Here is a 21,109-nt window from a genome sequence, read left to right as displayed (position 1 = left end):
TGCCTGTCCCACATCGGACTTGTCAGCCACAAACGAGCCTGCAGCTGACGTGGACTTTTACCCCCTCCATAAATCTTCGTCCGCGAAGCCAAGCCAAAGAAAAGAACAAGTGGTAAGAAACAATAATGACTTTCCATGTGGCAAACTCTAGTTATTGTGATCAGGCAAGTATTCTTTCTTGGTATGGCCATTATTCAAAGCTCAAATTATAGATGTATTATCGGAGTACATACATGACATCACATACAACTCCGAGATTCTTTTTCCTATAAGCCAGGCAGAATTTCTACTTAACAGTAGTGCACAAAACTGCACTCACGAAAAGATATGTATACAGAAGAAAGAAATGTAAAGAAAAATGTAAATAAACTGACTTTACAATACAGAAGAAAAATAATATTCAATAATAATATGCAAAGTAAAAATCCTTGAGGTTGTTGTTGGAGTCTGATGGTAGAGGGGTAGCAACTGTTCCTGAACCTGGTGGTATGGGTCTTGTGGTACCCATGCCTCTTTCCTGATGGCAGCAGCGAGAAAAGAGCAGGTCTTGGGTGGTGTGGGTCCTTAATTATTGCTGCTGCTCTCCCATGGCAACACTCCATGTAGAATTTCTCGATCATGGAGGAAACCAGTGCTCCTGAGGGAACCCCTCGAAGAGCAAACAGAGAGCGCACAAACTCCTTACAGACAGCATGGGATTAAAATACAGATACAGTCCTGGCCACTGGCACTGTAAAGGCATTGTGCTAACTGCTACGCCAGCTGTGCCGCCCTTTATCTTTGAAGAATTTTTCTCTATCCTTGTGGTAATATTTTGCTGTGAAGGAACTCAACACAAATGCTCATTTTGAAAGACCGGGAAACAACATTGATGCACTTATCCTGTCAATGAACTGGAGAATTTTGCAAAGACCATATTGGCAATACTTCAGTTCTCTTTATCTGCTAAAGGAGGCCCATGGTTGTGATTATCGCTGCTCTATAGACCACAAATTTAGTGTGGAGTTTGAGAATTCAGATTTATTGTCAAAGTGCATACATGACATCACATACACCCTGAGATTCTTTTTTTTCTGTGGGCGAGGCAGAACTACCACCTATTATAACCATATAACCATTTACGGAGCGGAAACAGGCCATGTTGGCCTTTCGAGTCCGCACCGGTTCATGTTCTAATGTCTGTGCAAAATCTTTCTGGTGCTGTTTTATCTAACTCGTTAACCTATTGGTGTGTACATCCTTCCATTTCAGATAACAAATGTACTTGTGTAATTGTTGACACACACTTTTATCGGCCCAAAATAAATTGCGTGTTTTCCATACATCCTGTGTAAATGTCAGCCCTCCTATTTTTCACCCCGCCCATCTGAGTTCCCAATGCCCCAACCCTTGCCTTGGCCACCTACCCATCCGAGCTTCTTTCTAAAATCTTCCAATTGACCTGTTTGTAAGTGTCCCGAGGGTATTTGGGAGCTCATAGACTATCCCCAATACAGCAATCGCTCCCTTCCTATTTTTGACTTCCACCCACACTGATTCAGTAAACATTCCCTCAACAGCATCCTCCCTTTATGCAGTTGTAATATCATCCCTGACCGGTAATGCTATTCCCACCCTCCCTCTTATACATCACCAATCCTATCCCCTTTAAAACATCTAAACCCCAGTACCTGCATCAGCCAATCTTCTTCTTGCATCAACCGTCAGTCACCGCCACAAGCTCTTTGACCCACACCATCTCCACTGATTATTAGGTATCCATTTACACCAATCACATTTTTATTTTCATCACCATTTGTTGACTCTCTCTCCTCCACACCACCCCACCCCCCCCACCCCCCCCAATTCCTCTTGGCCCAGCCAATTTTTACTGCTACTCACTACAAATTTAACCACATTACAAGGGTTTTACAACTCAGAAAATAGCCTTTCAGCCAACTTGACCTTTCCTGTCCATGACTCTATCAAATGCCCTTTATACATTTGGTAATGCAAAAAACACTGTACACAGCATATACATGTAAACAAATAAAGAACAGCAAATTGATAATGAATATAAACAAACTAACTGTTCAATACAGAGATTTTTAAATTTTTTTTAAAGCTATAAAGTGCACAAGAGTCTTTCAATGAGTCCTGATTGAGTTTGTTGTTGAGGAGTCTGATGGTGGAGGGGTAGCAGCTGTTCCTAAACCTGGTGGTGTGAGTCTTCTGATACCATCTTTCCTGATGGCAGCAGTGAGAACAGAGCATGTGCAAGGTGGTATGGATCAATGCCTCACTGGGTGGGGGCTCAACACCCCACTGTGTAATTGGATCATGGATTTCCTCACCTCCAGACCACAATCAGTGAAGATTGATAAGTGAAGATTGACAATCTGTCAGTACCAAAGCACCACAGGGCTGTGTTTTTAGCCTCCTGCTCTTCTCACTTTACTCCTACAACTGTGAGGCTTAGTATAACAATAACGCCATCTACAAATTTGCCGGCAATACCATGGTAGTGGGCTGTATAAAAAGGGGAAAATGGTCAGCATACAAGTGGGAGATAGAAAAATTGGCTGAATGGTACACCAACAACAACCTTGCATTCAATGTCACCAAAACCAAAGAGTCAATTGTTGATTCAGGAAAGGAAAACCAGAGGTGTACGATCCAGTGATTATAGGGGGAGGGGAAAATCAGAAGTGGAGAAGGTGAGCAAATTCATGTTCTTGGAAGTCACTATCTCGGAGGATCTTTCATGGACCCAACAGACAAATGGCACGGCATCAAGAAGAAAGCACATGGGGGGAGTCACTTGATTGAGTAGTGGCCAGTAAGAGAATACCAGCCCTCCCCAGAAAAGAAGAAAAAAAGTAAAGAAAAAGCAAAGCCACAGACTCACAAACCACAACAAATTAAAACTAAAGGTGTGGAGAAAATGGCACCAAAGAAAGAAAAGCCAAAAACAACGGGAAGAAGGAGGAAAGATGTCGGAAGAGAAAGGTGAAGGCCTTACATGTACGAAGAGGCAGGGGCCCACCGTGGAGAGAGGAGCCTGCTCCCTGAGGTCAGTGGAAACCCCGAAGGGTCGCGACCCACCGAGCGCAACACTACAAAGACGGCTCACGGAGCCAAACAGACGTGCGCAACCACGCATGCGCGATTCCCCATGCATGCGCAAAGTGCACGACAAAGACAACACCGACGGGAGGGGGGACCAACTGAGGAGTGGATCTCTACAGATTGAACAGATGAGAATGACCCGACATCAGGGCTCCCAGCAGGAAGACACAGAAAATAACGGGAACGAGAAGGAAGAGAGTAAAAAAAAGGAAATCAGAAAAACAGCGAATGACCAGCCCAGAGGAAGAGGACCAACACCAAGACACCATTAATAAAAACAAAAATACCCAGCAAAATGAGATAAACAGTCCAAGAAAATCAGAAGAGACAGAGGTAGAGGACACAGATCCTGGAGTGGACTCAGAGGAAGAGGAGGGAGAACATCAAGCTCTGCACAGAGAAATGGAAGATGAAGGGAAGGGACAGTACATGGATAAAAAATATTTTCAAGAATATATGGAAGCATTAAAAGAATGGCTGACACAAGAATTCAGTGAAATAAAAAGAATAAAAGGAACAGAAGAAAAAGTGAGTAGATTAGAGATGGTCATGACAGAAATAGGAAAAAGAGTAGACAAGGTGGAAGAACGAGAAACAGCCATAGAAATGGAAGTGAACGACTTAAAAAGGAAATTGGAAGAATCTGATAAAAAAGTTAAAGAAACACAGGAACTGTTAGCTCAGAAGATGGATATAATGGAAAACTATAATAGGATTAGCGTATACAGAGTCGTTGTCATACCCACACTCCTGTTCGGCTCCGAATCATGGGTCCTCTACCGGCATCACCTACGGCTCCTAGAACGCTTCCACCAGCGTTGACTCCGCTCCATCCTCAACATTCATTGGAGCGACTTCATCCCTATCATCGAAGTACTCGAGATGGCAGAGGCCGACAGCATCGAGTCCACGCTGCTGAAGATCCAGCTGCGTTGGGTGGGTCACGTCTCTAGAATGGAGAACCATCGCCTTCCCAAGATCGTGTTCTATGGCGAGCTCTCCACTGGCCACCGTGACAAAGGTGCACCAAAGAAGAGGTACAAGGACTGCCTAAAGAAATCTCTTGGTGCCTGCCACATTGACCACCGCCAGTGGGCTGATATCACCTCAAACCGTGCATCTTGGCGCCTCACAGTTCGGCAGGCAGCAACCTCCTTTGAAGAAGACCGCAGAGCCCACCTCACTGACAAAAGACAAAGGAGGAAAAACCCAACACCCAACCCCAACCAACCAATTTTCCCTTGCAACCGTGACTGCCTGTCCCACATCGGACTTGTCAGCCACAAACGAGCCTGCAGCTGACGTGGACATTACCCCTCCATAAATCTTCGTCCACAAAGCCAAGCCAAAGTGAAAGTGATAGTGATAATAGGAGAAACAATATAAAGATAGTGGGCCTTAAGGAAGATGAAGAAGGCAAAGATATGAAAGAATTTATAAAAATGGATCCCCAGGGTCCTAGGAATGCCAGAATTACAGGAAGGAATGGAAATAGAAAGGGCACACAGAACATTAGCCCCTAAACCACAGCCACAACAAAAACCAAGATCCATTCTAGTAAAATTCCTGAGAAAATATATTGGAGAAGGCAATGAAAAAAAAATAAGAGAAGACAAAAAGCCACTGGAATATAAAAGTCAAATTTTTTTTCTACCCAGACATTAAGTTTTGAGCTCCTGAAGAAGAGGAAGGAGTTTAACACAGCAAAATCGACCCTATGGAAAAAAGTCCATAAATTTATGTTAAGATATCCAGCGGTGCTTACAACAGTTATCCCGGGGCAGCAAAGCAAACTGTTCTTGGATCCAAAGAAAGCACGAGAATTTGCAGAACGCCTACAAAACAGACAGAGAGATGAAGAGATGTAACAAGAACAAGAATGATGACAAACTACATATAAAGAAGAAGAATAAAGTATAAGAAAGAACTAAGAAGGGAAAGAAAGGGAAGAAAGGAAGTAAGGGGGGAAATTAAGAGAGTGAGCTTTGTTATATGTGAAGATAAAAATCTTTTCTGGGGGGCTGGGTGGGAGAGAACAACAGTCACTGCGAAATCAGTTGACGCTTGCGAGCGGGTTCGCAATCCAAATGGAGAGGGGAGATGTGGTTGACCGACAAGGGACAAAGGGCAACTCAGAGGGGAGGGACTATTGGGGTTAAAGGATTTTAGATGTGGGAATAGTGGAAATATTTTATGTTTTAGAAGTGTTGTCTTATAGCATGTTCAAAAAAAGAAAACAGAAATGGATAAGGAGGGAAGGTAGTGATGAGGAAGCGGAAAGAAAAAGTAAAGTATGAAATCGCCATGTTGAACTATATGACTTTAAATATTAACGGAATACATAACCAAATCAAAAGGAAGAGGCTGTTAAATTTACTGAAGGAAGAAAAAATTGATATAGCATTCGTGCAAGAAGCAGCATCATATAATTCAAAAGCCAGAGGAGTAGCTACATTAATCAATAAAAATGTACCAATCAAAATAGAGGAGGAAATAATAGATCCAGGAGGGAGGTATGTAATGATAAAGTGTCAGATATATTCAGAATTTTGGAATTTGCTCAATGTATACGCACCTAATGAAGAAGATCAAAAATTTATGCAAGGTATCTTTTTGAAGATTGCAGATATGCAGGGGAATATACTGATAGGAGGGGATTTTAACCTTAATTTGGACTCAAACATGGATAAAACTGGAAAATATAATTAGTTACACAGGCTATACATCACACCCCTAAAGTTAAATAAATGGGACCCAACAGTATCAGACAGATGTTTTCGCTGTAAGAAGGAAACAGGAACAACAATGCATGCAATTTGGGCATGTGAGAAAGTGGAAAATTTTGGGAAGATCTAAACCAGGTATTAAATAAAATCACAAAAAGCAACATACCAAAAAATCCAGAGATCTTTCTTCTAAGTAATACAAGAAATAAAGAACTAGGACTCGATTTGGATGGAGCACAAAAAAGATTTATTATGATAGCCCTAGCTGTAGCAAAAAAATGTATTATGTCAACTTGGAAATTAGAAGATAGCCTGAGAATACAGAAATGTTACATAGAAATTATCTCTCCATTAATCTTCATCTGCGAAGCCAAGCCCAGAAGAACATAGAAATGAATAAATGTATTCCATTGGAAAAAATAACATAATTTAAGAAATAACATCACAGTATTCAAACAAATTTGGGAACAGTACATGGAACACAATAGAGAAGTCCTACTGTAGACCTCCACCGCCTAAAATGACAGAAGGAGAAGACGATGAAATGAACTGACCCAGTATGTAAAAGTAGAAGACACAAATTTCTTGTTTATTTTCATTGTGTGACGACGTTGTTTAACTGGTTTAATGTATCATGTAGATTGAACGTTGAGTGAATGGGGAGGGGGGGTGAGAGAGGGAGGGAAGGGAGGGGGAAAAAAGGGGAGAAAATGGCACTGCGTATATTCAAGAGGGAAATGTCTGTGTGTATTTTGGTCAGTATGGTTCATAGTGTGAAAAATTTTAAAAATTTTAAAAAAGAAAGCACATCAGTGCCTTTACTTCCTCAGGTGTTCGTGGAGTTTGGTACAACATCGGGAAACCTGTCAAATTTCTCTAGATACATGGTGGAAAATGTGCTGACCAGCTGCATCATGATCTGGTATGGGGAGATCAATACCCCCAAGCGTAAAGCCCTGCAAAAGATAGTGGGCACAGCCCAGGACATCATGTATAACATCATTCCCACCATCGAGAACATCTACAGGGAATACTGCTGTCAGAGAGCAGTAACAATCACGAAGGATCTAAACCATGCAGCACACCCTCTGTTCTCACTCCTATCATCAGGAAAGAGGTATTGATGGCACTAGACTCACCCACCAAGTTCAAGAACACCTGCTACCCCTCCACCATCAGACTCCTCAAGGACAAACTCAATCGGGAATTTTTGCATTTTATTGACTTTTTATCTCTCTCTGTATTGTAGTTTGTTTACATTTCTTTATTTGTTTTCATGAGTATGTTGAATCAGTTTTTTTTTTGCACTGCCAATGAGTGGTAATTCTACCTCACCCACAAGAAAAAAAGAATCTCAGGGTTGTATGTGATGTCATGTATGTACTCTAACAATAAATCTGAACTCGAGTCCAACGTCTTGGAGCTTGCTGATTAGTTTTGAGGGGATGATGATGTTAAATGCCCAACTGTCGTTGATAAACTTTTTGAACTTTCAAATATTATTTCGATCAAATTGCTGACAGAATTAAGGCAATAGTGAACTTCATTAATATCTGTCTTTAGAGAGGTGACACCAAAAAAATGCTTGGTTTCCAGCTCTCAGATTATTTTTTGACCTCTTGCTAAATTGGCACAGTCCAACATTGTCATGAGGTAGCTTGCTGTGGTGTAGTTTCAAAAATATTCACAAATTTAATAAGAGTATCTGGAAAGATGCAGAAATATTTAGCTTCACAATTCATTTTGTTACTCCCAATCAGCATTCTGGAAGATAGATATTGATGCCATTCACATAGGTATTGACACAGAATAAATTAATAAAATTATGATGAAATATATCTTAAAAGGGTAAAATTGGGAGGTTTAGTTATCAGGTCTCATTTCACAAATATTTGCTATGCAAGAGGTAACCTTGTGTCCAGAGTTGGCTTTGCAGAGACAATGGAAGAGCTTGTGATAGTTTTACAAGTAGGTGTTAATGGACCAGCATGTTTGAACAGTATCAAGGCTCAAGAACTGGGAACTCTTGATTCTAAACTGGTGCCAGATTTTTTAAATGTCTGGTTGGAGTTTGTTGTCCTAAGAGAGGCCACACTGTTTTGCAAACAGAGAGAAAACATCCATTGTTTGTCAGAGTATTCTGCAAAAGTTTGCATGAAGGCTGCAAGTTGGCAGACCTGCAGCAAGACCCCATTTCAAGTCGGGTTTTGAGTTCTGAGTTCAGCCTATTGTGGCTGGATATTGTGTTTCTCCTGGAATAGGGGAAAAAGAACTCCTTGTGGTAACCTGGAAAAAGAGGTTATATTTTGGAAAAACCCTAGAGTGAGCAAATTTCTTCACTAAAGATACTTCAGTTGCTGAATGAAGGAGATCAGTTTGTATGTCCAACAAACAACAAATCTCTCTGAAACCAGCAAAGACCTTACAAAGTGGTAACAACTCAAGTTAAAACACCAGAGCCTGGTGAATATACTAAATGCTTAATTCTGTGCACAGTATGGAAGATTGCCTGATACCAGTGAATGGAGAAGTGGAAAGTGAATGATTGGACAGTGAAAAATAACTTTGCTGAAAACTTAAACATTACATACACCTGCACTGAGAATTAAAGGGGGGGGTTAAGTTAATAGTTATAAGTATTGATCTTATTATGTGTTAAGGAAATAAAACTAGTTTTGTTTAAGTAACCATTATCTTGAAGAATTTCTGTTGCTGCTGGTTCTGGAGTCTTTTGGGTTCGTAATAGTACTACTAGCTTACGCTGAAGAAATCAGTTGATCAAATGCGAGAAACACTGAAATATGCTGCAAGCAAAAGAAAATGCAATGTTAGAATCTTAAATTGTCAGAAAATGTATTCTCCATAAATGATCTCTTTTAATATTAAATGGGGAAAAGAGAGATAAACTATAAATTCAAGGAAGCATTAAATGTGTGCCAAGAAATGCATAAGATCCAGATAAAAATTATTAGGATGAAACTTCAATGTTATTAGCAACTTAAAGAAACTACTGAAAGTGAAAAATAATTCAATGATAAGCAAGGATCAATAATTTTACAATGACTACAACCAGATCTTGAAGCAGCTGTGCCAACTCGAGCTCTAAAATGTTGAAGTCCCTATATGCCATACGTGGATTAGCAAAGACTACAAGCAACCCACATCTGCCAAATGTTCATGCAAAATTAACTTTGCCCAGACATTTGATTTATTTGTACCGTATAATACTTTGAGCATCCAGTTGCATTTCAGGGAGAAAATAGTGCCATATTTTTCTACCATACAATAGATTCGTTATGATCGTGGACATGTTGAGAGACCATCTAGTTTGTAATCAACCAAAGAAAAAAATTGCTTCAACTATCAAGCTGTGAAATGCAAATATTCATTGAAAACTGAATACTAGCATTCGTTCTTGGGAGTACATTATCACATTAGTCAACAAAAAGATGCAAAAGAATAAAAGTCAATCATTCCTTTTTTTTTCAAACTTTATTTCAAGATAAAAAAACATAACATACAATCCAATAATCAAAAATTGATTTTACAAAATAAATCCCAAACACACCCTCCCACCCCTTCAGCCAACTCCCTTAAGGGGAGCCAAAAGTTGAATTGTTTTCAACATTTATAATTTTTTTTAAATTTTATAGATATAAATATATATATCAATTATATTTGACTCCGGAGAAATTGAAAAAATATGGGTTAAGTAATTCAGATTTATGTTTTAGATATGATTCATGTATTGGAACTTTTCTACATGCTGTTTGGACTTGTGTTAAAGTTTAACCATTTTGGCAAGGAATTAAAGTCGTTTTGGAAAAATTGTATAACTTTACATTACCATTAGATCCAACGATTTTTTTGTTGGGTAATTTAATTTCGTTGAGGGGATTAGATTTGGATAAAATTCAAATTGCTTTTGAAAGTTTGGTGTTATCAGTAGCGCGTAAATGTGTTGCAAGTACTAGGAAAGATAATACAGAGATTAATATACTACGTTGGCATAATGAATTGAAAGCTTGTATTGTTATGGAAAAAAATTACTTATAATTTACATGATAATTAATCCCTTTTTGTTAGTAAATGGTCTCCTTATTTGAAATATATGCATTTAGATATAAAAAATTATAATTAACCATTCCATATCTTACATTTGTCAATTTGATTACATTGTCCTGACACATAACTGCCCAATCATCTTCAGGAAAAATAAACCCTAAATCACTCTCCCATTTAAGTTTAGATTTTTTTCCCAGTCCAGTTTATCCATATTATCTTGTAACAAATTATACATAACCGAAATATAACCTTTCTTTGGTACAGAGGAAATCAAAGACTCAAATCTCGACAAAGTGGGTAAATTCATCTACCATAATTAACCTTTACCAAAGCTCTAAGTTGGTATTACACAAAGATTTTACAAGATAAATCAAATCTTTCTCTCAATTGATTAAAAGAAAGAAATTGTCCCTCTTCAAAACAATCCTGTATTGTCTTTATACCCTTAAAATCCCAACTCTTTAAATAATTATCAAACATTAAAAAAGGAATAAGCTGATCATTATACAATGGAACTAAAATTGATAATTTATCTTTTGATCCCAAAACCCTATTTTATAAAAATCCAGATCTTTAACAAATGTTTCAATAACGGCATATTATATTCCTGTAACAAATTCAAATTCCAACAAAATATAAATTCATTTACCTTAACCTCAGAAGTACACGCCATCTCCACCTTAGCCCAGCTAGGAGGACAATCTAAATCCATCAACCTGCTAATAAACTTCAACTGGACCGCTTCATAATAATTTTGAATATGTGGTAACTGAAGTCCACCTAACGCATATTTCCATGTAAGTTTATACATGTAAGTTTATACAATGCCACTCAAGCTAATTTACCTTTCCATAAAAATTCCCGCAGTACCTTATTTAAATCCTGATAAAAACCTTTTGAAAGTAAACAGGGTATTGACTGAAGTAAATATTGAATTCGAGGAAAAATATTCATTTTAATACAATTGACCCTTCCAATCAAAGTTAATGGAAGATCTTTCCACTTAATCAAATCTGCTTTAATCCGTTTAATATAGCAACATAATTTAACTGATACAATTACTGATAATTAACGTCTACCAATACACCCAAATATTTAATTTTATTTGTTCACTTTAATTTTGTAATAATTTTAAATTCTGAATAATTTCATATCCCAACTGGTAAAATTTCACTTTTATCCCAATTAACTTTATATCCTGACAATTCTCCAAATTTCAACAAACACTCTTGTAACTGTTTCAATGACCATTCCAGTCCTGTCAAATATATCAATACATCATCTGCAAATAAATTAATCTTATATTCTTCATTCATTGCTTTAATCCCTCTAATTTCATCATTTTGCCTAATAGCCTGAACTAATGGTTCAGTAGCCAATACAAATAAGGCAGTTGATAATGGACAGCCCTGCCGAGTTGAATGAGTCAACCTAAATGGTAAAGAAATCTGACCATTTGTCACCACCCTAGCAATCAGGTTCATATATAAAGCTTTAACCCAGCGAATAAAAAAAGGGCCGAATTTAAACTTTTCTAACACCTTAAATAAAAAATCCCATTCAACCCTATCAAAAGTCTTTTCTGCATCTAGTGCAACCACCATAGGATGGTTACGCTGCTTTCGGTATGCATTGACCAAAGTAATTAATTGAAGAATATTATCAGATGCATTTCTATTCTTAATAAAACCTGTTTGATCAGTATGTATCAACTTAGGTAAGTACGTAGCAAGTCTATTAGCTCGTACCTTGGCTATAATTTTAAGATCTACATTTAATAAAGAAATAGGTCTAAATGAAGATATTTTTAATGGATCTCTATTTTTTCTGGAATAACAGTTATTAAGGCACTTGAACAAGATTCCGGCAACTTCTGTTCTTCAGTAACTTGTATCAACACATCTCCGAATACATTAGAAAAATCATCGTTAAAAAATTTATAAAATTCCACAGGAAACCCATCGTCTTCTGGGAACTTTCCATTAGGCATTTCCTGTATTCAAAATCCTTCCTTAATTTCAAAAATCTGTAAACTGAGATACCAATTCCTGGATATCTTTTTCATCTAATAATGGTAACCTCAATTTAGATAAATAAGATTCAATAGAACCATTATCCCGCTTCCCTTCAGAAGTATATAATTTTTGATAAAATGAATAAAACTGGTCATTAATTTCCTGAGGCTTATAGGTAATTATTGAATTCTTTTTAACAGCATTAATAGTCTGAGATGCCTATTCAGCTTTCAATTGCCTTATGAGCTCTTTCTCCCAACTCATAATAACATTGTTTAGTTCGATTAATTAAACGCTCAAACTGATAAATTTGTAAAGTATTATAAAGTAATTTCAATTTCACTAATACTGCTTTTTTATCTTCAGTCACATCCTTCTGAAAGTCTTTCTCGAACTCAGCAATCTGATTTTCCAACATTAAATTTCCTGCCATAAATTGTTTCTTAACTTTTGTAGAATAACTAATAACCTGTCCCCTCAAATAAGCTTTTAACGCGTCCCATACTACAAAATGACTATCCACAGAATTAATATTCTTAGTCAAAAATAAAGAGATATGCTCTTTAACAAAAGTAACAAACTCTGTTTTTTTTCAATCTTTCTTTTTCTTTCTTTGGCTTGGCTTCGCGGACGAAGATTTATGGAGTAACATTGCATTAAACCTCCATCTATATGACGAACATACCACTTCTGAACTTACGCAAGAAAAAAAAACGAATGGTCAGATAGAACTCTACTTTTATATTCAGCTTGCAATACTCTACCCTGAAGGTGTGCGATACCACAAAAAAAAAATCAATCCTAGAAAACTAATCATGTCATGATGAATAAAAAGAAAAATCTTTCTCTGAAGGATTTTTTGGCTTGGCTTCGTGGACAAAGATTTATGGAGGGGTAAAGTCCATGTCAGCTGCAGGCTTGTTTGTGGCTGACAAGTCCGATGCGGGACAGGCAGGCACAGTTGCAGCGGTTGCAAGGGAAAATTGTTTGGTTGGGGTTGGGTGTTGGGTTTTTCCTCCTTTGTCTTTTGACAGTGAGGTGGGCTCTGCGGTCTTCTTCAAAGGAGGTTGCTGCCCGCCAAACTGTGAGGCGCCAAGATGCACGGTTTGAGGTGATGTCAGCCCACTGGCGGTGGTCAATGTGGCAGGCACCAAGAGATTTCTTTAGGCAGTCCTTTGGGGCACCTCTGTCTCGGTGGCCAGTGGAGAGCTCGCCATATAACACGATCTTTGGAAGGCGATGGTCCTCCATTCTGGAGACGTGACCTTCCCAATGCAGTTGATCTTCAGCAGCGTGGATTCGATGCTGTCGGCCTCTGCCATCTCGAGTACTTCGATGTTGGAGAGGAAGTCGCTCCAATGAATGTTGAGGATGGAGCAGAGACAACGCTGGTGGAAGCGTTCTAGGAGCCGTAGGTGATGCCGGTAAAGGACCCATGATTCGGAGCCGAACAGGAGTCTGGGTATGACAACGACTCTGTATACGCTAATCTTTGTGAGGTTTTTCAGTTGGTTGTTTTTCCAGACTCTTTTGTGTAGTCTTCCAAAGGTGCTATTTGCCTTAGCGAGTCTGTTGTCTATCTCGTTGTCGATCCTTGCATCCGATGAAATGGTGCAGCCGAGATAGGTAAACTGGTTGACCGTTTTGAGTTTTGTGTGCCCGATGGAGATGTGGGGGGGCTGGTAGTCATGGTGGGGAGCTGGCTGATGGAGGACCTCAGTTTTCTTCAGGCTGACTTCCAGGCCAAATATTTTGGCAGTTTCCGCAAAACAGGACATCAAGCGCTGAAGAGCTGGCTCTGAATGGGCAACTAAAGCAGCATTGTCTGCAAAGAGTAGTTCACGGACAAGTTGCTCTTGTGTTTTGGTGTGAGCTTGCAGGCGCCTCAGATTGAAGAGACTCCCATCCGTGCGGTACTGGATGTAAACAGCGTCTTCAATGTTGTGGTCTTTCATGGCTTGTTTCAGCATCATGCTGAAGAAGATTGAAAAGAGGGTTGGTGCGAGAACGCAGCCTTGCTTCACGCCATTGTTAATAGAGAAGGGTTCAGAGAGCTCATTGCTGTATCTGACCCGACCTTGTTGGTTTTCGTGCAGTTGGATAACCATGTTGAGGATTAAGCTTTCTTCAAATATCAACCAGATTTAAATCCTTCAACGTTTTGATCTGTATTGCTGTATTTCCTTATACTTTTCGGGTTTCTATCCAATAAAGGTTCCAAAACACAATTAAAATCTCTCCCAACTAAAATATTTTCATTAGCTTGAGTTAACAATAAAAAAACTTCTGAAATAAACCGCTCATCATCTACATTAGGTTCATAAAGATTAAGCAAAGTCCAGGATTCAGCAAAGATTTTACAATTCACCCGTAAAACTCTACCTACATTTCCCTCTGAAGACTCCAATTCAAATGATAAATTTTTAGGAATCAAAATCACCACCCCTCTTGCCTTAGAATTAAAAGAAGAAAAACATGTCCAACCCAATCTCTTTTCAATTTCAAATCATTCCTAATGAAAATACTTAATCACCTGCCACCAATACCATCATCAGATATTGTTGTCATTGTTGTATCTGCCCTCTTCTACTCTTCTAGTTTTTAAATAAGTAGTTGTATCATGAAGATCATTCTTCTACATTTAATTCCTTTGTGTCTTCAATTTTTTTTGATCCAAAGAATAAAACTGAAAAGCCATTCCGAAAGCAACTAAACAATTTAGCATCATCATTTATCTATTATACTAAAATACTGCAGCCTAACCATTTATTTTCAAAACTAGTCTTAAATAAATTGGGGCATTAAAATGCAGAATGCATATTAAGCATCATCCTTTTGACAATTCTTGCATTCTTTGGAAGATGTTACAGGTACCAAAGTGCAATATGATAAATTGCAGAGTTCTGCCAAGGTTCTTGTCAGATGACATTTGTACGGCACAGTTAATATAGCACTATTACAGCGCCAACAACCGAAGTTCAAGTTCGTCACAGTCTGCAAGGAGTTGGTATGTTCTCCCCATGATCTGTGTGGGTTTTCCCTAGGGGATGAGAGGTGGAGAAGATAAGCCAATTTAAATTTCTGGGAGTCACTGCTTTCAGAGGACATTTCCTGGTCCCAACACATGAATGTCATCATGAATGCCATCAGGAGTGTGTGGAGGTTCGATTTGACATAAAAAACTTGGAAAACTTCTACAATGTGTCGTGCAGACCAGCTGCATCACGGCCTGGCATGGAGCACCAATATCTCTGAGTGGAAGGTAATTGACACATCCCTGTACATCACAGACAAAATTCTTCCCACCAATGAGAAAATCTATGTGGAACACTGCCATCAGAGAGCATCTGCAATCATCAAGGAACCACACCATCCCCATGCTCTGTTCTTGCTGCTGCTATCAGGAAAGTGCCACAAAATTTGTACCACCAGGTTCAAGAACAGTTGCTATCCCTCCACCATCAGACTCTAAAACAACAACTCAGAGACTCTTAAAAGGTCCTTTCTTTGTGCATTATTTATTATTGAATATTTATTTTTTGTATTGCAGTTGTTTGCACTTCCTTCTGGTTTACATTTCTCTCTTTTGTATAGTTATCTTGAGTAGAGGTTTTTTTTGCACTACAAGTAGTAGAAATTCTGACTGGTCCATGGGAAAAAGAATCTTGGGGTTGTATGTGTTATCATCTATGCAAATATGAACTTTGATACAAGCTATTTGTCCCACTGTATCATTGTTCTTTTGGCAAAAATGGAAAACTGAGAGCATGTTTACACCTGAACTAACTATGTAAAGAAAAAGAAGCATATTGCCTATTGCTTACTGGGCATTTTGCATAACCACTCAAAGTAATCATGGAAGGAACAAATTGTTTATCAGTCACATCAACATAAATTTTTAAAATTTTGTGCAAGTTCCAGTCAGGCATAGGTAAATAGGCAGGTAAAATGAGTGACAGAGATACAATGTCATAAGTGTGATGGTCTTGATCCTGTGTCACACAAAATTATTCTACAAAAAAGGCAGAAATGGTATTGCAGACAAGTTCCAAAAAGTCTGGACCAGGAAAAGGATATAAATGGGATCATGGCAATTAAAAAAAATGCACAATGTACCCATGAACAAAACTAATACCTTGGTTAATATTAAATGTGAAAGGGATATTTTAAACAGTCGGTTGTTTGAGTGTCTTGGTAAGGTACTCTGGAATGCCAGTAGCATTTAATGAGGAGATAATGAGTCTAAGGAGGAAAACATGCAGGCCTCTAAAGGAATCAGATTGTAGTGAAACAACCATCAGAAATAGTGGTCATTAGTTCACAAACCAATAGAGTAATTCACTGAAATAAGAGAACTAACTGTTGGAATAGAGCAAGAAACAGGCAATAGGCCATGAATTCTAATTGCCATATTAATGCAAATAAGTCCTGACACTGCAAGTTGTATACAAAACAGAAGGCATTTTAAGACATTTGTGCTATAATGAGAAATAGAAAAACTAAATTAGAAAAACTCTAATGAAGAGAAGTCTTGTGTGAAGTTATTTGACTTTTCAAACTTCTTAAAAGCAATAAAACTAACTTCTCAATAGAACCAAAAAAAACTAACAATTTTGAGGAGGATAATTGCATACGACACAAGATATAACTATTTTATATGACTGTGGAGACAAAGTACATGCAGTTAACTTGGTGGGGGGAAAAAAACAAAGTAAAATAAATTGTTAAACCTGCTCAATTAGACTGTCTGATATTTTCAGATCTAAATTTTTCAATGCAAACAAATAATAGGGTTCTGGAGATGGGGTGCAGAAGAAAATACCTAAGTATATCAACCCTTGTTGAGCAAATCCTTATGCATAATTACAGGGCATTACTGATAAGGATTAAAATTAAGTTTGGCAATCTCATAGAAGTGGACCAAAATTAAGGAATATTAATTAAACTTATGCCCTGAATTGAACATGTAACAGTGAGTGGCAAAACTTTCATGGAGAAACAAAGACAACAATGAGAAACAGAAAATAATTACGAAAATACCAAAAAACAACAGTTCTTCAAAATCAATACAGACTGCAAATGGAGGAACTTGGGAAGAGGATTTCCAAGAGCAGGAAATTAAAAGGCAAAAGACATGCTTAGTATTGTTACAATCAAATTTACTATGGATAATAAATCCTAGTCTAGCTCCATGCGATTGATCCTGGGCTATTTTTGAGTTTTACGTGGATGATTGGCAATCAGATGGTGAAATGGAGGATGGTAAAAGCAAAAGAAATAGGCACTGAAATGAAGATCTTGAACAACACCTAACTAAAATAGTTTGTAGAGGCTGTGTGAGTAATAAATTATTATTTGTAGCCAAGAAATGGTTACAGCATACAAAATAAAACCATTTTTAATGATCTACTGATCACTATTCAGTTAATTGAATACAGTACAAGTCTGATTTTTTTAAAAAGTCACAAAAAGTCAGCTATTCCAGTCTCCATATATTCTGCCTGACCTGCTGTTATTAGTTCCTCTATTTTCTATCCACTGTAGTATTTTGATTTTATGAAGCTCCAGAATTTCAGACCCAACCAAAATATCAAGGCTTAATTTGCTGTTTTGCCCCAGGAGAAACCAGGTGATGGAGAGGGTGGTCTTCACCCACGAAAAATGTGAAGAACACTAATCAGCTGCTAACACCCAGGTGCTTCAAGGTTTATCCAAAAAACTGCCAGAATGATGTCAAAAATATTTTGAGTTCCCATTCAAGAAACATGGATTTCAGGACAAGAGAACTCCAGTTTTAGTCATAAAACTGCATTAATAGTTAACAAATGTATTAATAAATGTACTAATCGTAGTTGAACACATTATTGAAATAGTTGAGTTAAATTGTACTTCAACACGTCGTTTCTCCTCCTCATCCTTGCGAGGACAACAGGCCAGATCAGACGAACAACCCCGTTATTATGATCATTCCCAAGCTATTGCAAAAAAAAAAATCAGATGCATCCACAGAGAAAAGAAATCTGCAATGAAGTTACCTTCCCAAAGACCGTGGAGTCATTGGAATTTCATAGATTATTAGGTCTGGATTTTGATTTTACACGTGGAGAAATGGTCCACTGGACACACATGGAGAATTGTATTCAGAGACCAAGTGCCCCACTCTATTTCCTGAATGAGAAAGCCCGCCTTGAAATTGTAACCCCCCCCCCCCCCCGGGCCCTAGTGACCGACACCGGTCTTACTAATTGTGCGCTCACCCCAGAAAAGGAAAGCAAATTCGGCCGAACCATCTGTCCCCAACATATAAACTTTCACGTCTGAAACACCAGCTCATTACGTTGACTCTATTACATTGAAAACCGGAATTGCAGCCATTAGTTAAAGCAAAATGACTAGAAAGAAAATGAATTAAGATCCGGATGGGGAGGAGGAAAGGACCGTGAGGAGGAGGGGGGGGGGGTTAATCCACGAGGGTAAAATGCACCAACCTGTGTGCAAGCGTGCCCCTTTCCAGGAGGGGAGTCGGCGCGCGCCGCGAGCAGGAGCCCCAGAAGCGTGCGAGCGCCCGGCTGAACGGCGGGGACAATCGGCGAGTCGGTGGCGCGCCTTCCCCAGACGAACGCCCCCGCCCCGCCCCGCCCCGCCCCGCACGGCCAACGGTCGGCTCCCACTGGGAAGTTCGGGTTCCGCTGACCGAAGATGGCGAGAAGATCGCAGCAGGACCGCGCGGCGTCACGTGGCGCTCCCGACGCTCTGGCCTCCGCGCAACCGGCGGGCGGGGAGGGAGGGAGGCGGGCAGGATGCAAGCCGCATGCGTCAAAACGGCGGAGGGGCCGCGGTCGAGAGCGTGGATCGGCTTTCATTCCGTGACCCACTTCAGCGGCGAGTGTGGATTCCGCCGCCTGTGCGAGTTTGCAATCTTCAAGGGGCGACAGGGCTTCATTGAGAGCCGCCGGCTCTGGGGTCAATGAGCAGTGGTGCTGAAGGCGGACCGGGATGGTGGGAGTTTAGTGGCGGTTTAATGTTTGAATAAAAGAAATAACCCGCGTTAGTGGATGACTGAAAGGGGGAAATCATTGTTGCCAATACCTAGGGCGTGATTCAGTGGGAACCATCCTCCGACTGGTTTCATGGGGCAATGAGAGCCCAGTGGCTGTGTACTGTGGTTTTAATCCTGGGAAGGAGCCACAACAGTCAGGGTCCATGCACTTCACGGTAAAACGCTGACATTGTAAACCGATCAACGTCCTGCCACAGATCCAAACACGAAACGAAGTGAATCCCTCGTGGTCGAAGGCGATGGAAACGAGGTCACCTGTTCAGCCCAAGCATTTCACATTGACCAGATGTCGTGTCTCACATTACACAGACTGCATCTTCAAATGTATCCGAAAGAAATACAATTGAACTTGAAAGACTGGAAACTCCGTTTCCTCCGCCTCCCTGGTGTGTTTTCCCACAGATTCGTTTGTCGATTGCCTCTCCAGGGGCATCTGTGACCTCTCAATTTACTGCTTAATAAACACGTCATCCTGGTCTTCATGATCAGATTTTTCAAAAAAAACCTTGTGTATGATAACTTGTTGGGACATGGGCCAAGTACTTTGGGACAAAAAAATACGTGAACTGCACATGTCTCACAAGAGTATGTTGAACGCTGACAAAACTGCAATTGATGTGAAATAACTGATCCTGAACGAACTGAAATCAGTCATGGGAGCTTTAATAGAGGAGCAGAGTCGAGCTGATGCCTCATCGTCACCATATCCTCGGTTTATTCCTGGCAACCGCTGCTGTCTGTGGAGTTTGCAACCAACCAATTGGCTGCTGTCAATTGCCTCAAGTAGGTGAGTGGCGGAATCTGGAGGAGATGATGGGAATGGACTGTGAATAGGTGACTCAGAAAATTAGGGGGGGGGATGGAATTCTATTGGCATGGACTCGGATGGGACTTGGATATAATTTTGAAAGAACGTGATGGAGCAACTCACATGAAAATCAACACGAAACGAGAAAAGCAGGGTGGGAAATAATTAAGTCATTTAAAATAAAGCATAAATTATTAAAGGGAGACTTGTATAATGTTAATCATCATACGAAAGCCAAGAACCACATAGCATTTGTTACAATATACTCATTTCTGGGGAATTGGTATGCTACTAGAAGACAAACTCGATAAGACTAGCATGAATCTCGACTAGCCCTTGAGAAGGTAGTGGTGAGCTGCCTCCTTAAACTGCTGCAGTGCCCTTGGTGAAAATACTCTCATGGGTAGGGTAGAGTTCCACGATTTAGACCTAGTAATTATGAAGGATCAGCCATATATTTCCTACTTCAAATGGAACATGACTTGGAGAGGAACCTGCAGATGATGGTGATAGCATACATCTAAAGCTTTTCTCCTTAGTAACGGATTTCATGAGTTTAAAGGTACATGGCGAATAGCTACAGTGCTGATTATATATGGTATTTGTTGCAGCCACTGTTCATTGGTGGTGGAAGAAATGGAGTTTCTGGGTAGTGAGTGAGGTACTAATCAAATGGGCTACTTTGATCTGGGAGATGCTGGGTATTGGTTGGAGCTGTATTCATCCAGACAAGTGACGATTATTCCATCATGCATCACACATCAGGATACTATTTATTGACTAAAGTTTGGCATTTAACTCCATCGTCCCCTGAAAATTGAACTCCAAGACCTGGGACTCAACACCCCACTGTGTAATTTGATCCTGGATTTCCTCACCTCCAGACCATAATCAGTGAGGATTGGCAGAACATCTCCTCCTCAATCTCAGACAGTACCAGAGCACCATAGGTGCACATTCTAGCCCCCTGCTCTACTCGCTCTACACCTATGAGTGTGGGTTTGGTGCAACAAAAACACTATCTACAAATTCACTGATGATACCATGGTAGTGGGTTGTATAAAAAGAGACAGTGAGTCAGCAAACAGGAGGGAGATTGAAAACATGGCTGAATGGTGCACCAACAATAACCATGCACTTAATGTCACCAAAACCAAGCAACTGATTGTTGACTTCAGGTAGGGAAAACCAGAGGTGTATGATTCAGTAATCATTGGGGAATCTGAGGTGGACAGGGTGAGCAAATTTAAATTCTTAGGAATCACTATCTTGGAGGATCTTTCCTACATCCAATACACTAATGCCATCGTGAAGAAAGAACATCAAT

The 21,109-nt window shown here is 39.5% G+C and overlaps 1 protein-coding gene across 8 annotated transcripts in view; it reads right to left on the bottom strand.

Annotated features, from left to right (window-relative positions):
- Positions 1-19,177, bottom strand: part of pals2b (protein associated with LIN7 2, MAGUK p55 family member b) — a 158,799-nt gene extending 139,622 nt beyond the window's left edge. For 4 of the 8 annotated variants that reach the window (XM_069913927.1, XM_069913926.1, XM_069913924.1 and 1 more), the window contains exon 1: positions 18,403-18,625. The gene's annotated coding sequence lies outside the window, so the exon portion shown is untranslated. Of the gene's footprint in view, positions 1-18,402; positions 18,626-19,003 lie in introns of those variants that run through there. The other 4 variants (XM_069913928.1, XM_069913931.1, XM_069913932.1 and 1 more) reach the window with 3 other exon arrangements.
- Between the last annotated feature and the right edge of the window lie 1,932 nt (positions 19,178-21,109).

The sequence above is a fragment of the Narcine bancroftii genome, chromosome 1 (genome assembly GCF_036971445.1).
Source record: "Narcine bancroftii isolate sNarBan1 chromosome 1, sNarBan1.hap1, whole genome shotgun sequence".
In the NCBI taxonomy this organism is placed as follows: Eukaryota; Metazoa; Chordata; class Chondrichthyes; order Torpediniformes; family Narcinidae; genus Narcine; species Narcine bancroftii.
The sequence above is the reverse complement of the archived record's forward strand: the minus strand, read 5'-3'. Positions and strand labels throughout refer to the sequence as shown.